Here is a 1066-nt window from a genome sequence, read left to right as displayed (position 1 = left end):
CACGGACACACCCCTCCGCCTGCGGCGCCCCCTGGAGGCGCGGAGGGCTCGGAGCGGCCGGCAAAGGGAGACCCACACGCTCTCCGCCTGCGGCGCCCCCTGGAGGCGCGGAGGGCTCGGCGCGGCCGGCAAAGGGAGACACACACACACACACAAAGGGAGACACACACACACACACACACACACCCTTCTGTCTGGAGCGCCCCCTGCAGGCCCGGAGGCTCGGCGCGGCCGGCAAAGGGCGATACACCATACACACACACACACACACACACACACACACACACACACACACACACACACCCTCCGCCTGCAGCGCCCCCTGGAGGCGCGGAGGGCTCGGTGCGGGCTGCAAAGGGAAACACACTCCGCCTGCGGCGCCCCCTGGAGGCGCGGAGGGCTCGGCGCAGCCGGCAAAGGGCGATACACCCCCCCCACACACACACACAGACACACACACCCCTCCCCCTGCAGCGCCCCCTGGAGGAGCGGAGGGCTCGGTGCGGCTGCAAAGGGACACACACACACACACACACACACACACACACACACACACACACACACACACACACACACACACACACACACACCCCCACGACCACCACCACCACCACCCCCACCCCCCTCCGCCTGCGGAGAGCTTGGCGCGGGGGGCAAAGGGCGATACACCCCCCTCCGTCTCCCCCACAGCGCGTGCCTAGAGCGCCCCCTGGCGGCACGGAGGGCTCGGCGCGGGCGGCAAGAGACGGGGAGACAGGCAACAAAACAAAACATATTAACAAAGTAAAATAAATAGAATAAACGTGTACAAGTAAAATAAATACAGTAATAAATACGTAGAAACATATATACAGGTGCTGCGTGGAAGGGAAGGAGGTAAGGCGGGGGGATGGGGAGGGGGAGGAGGGGGCTCAGTCTGGGAAGGCCTCCTGGAGGAGGTGAGCTCTTCTCACATATATGTGTGCATATTTATTACTCTGTGTATCTAGCTATAATTCTATTTATTCCGACGGTTTCAACACCTGTCCACATGTTTCGTTTCATTGTCTGTCTCCCCGTTCTAGAC

This window comes from Tachyglossus aculeatus, chromosome 11, assembly GCF_015852505.1.
Source record: "Tachyglossus aculeatus isolate mTacAcu1 chromosome 11, mTacAcu1.pri, whole genome shotgun sequence".
Lineage (NCBI taxonomy): Eukaryota > Metazoa > Chordata > Mammalia > Monotremata > Tachyglossidae > Tachyglossus > Tachyglossus aculeatus.
This window is presented reverse-complemented; position numbering follows the sequence as displayed.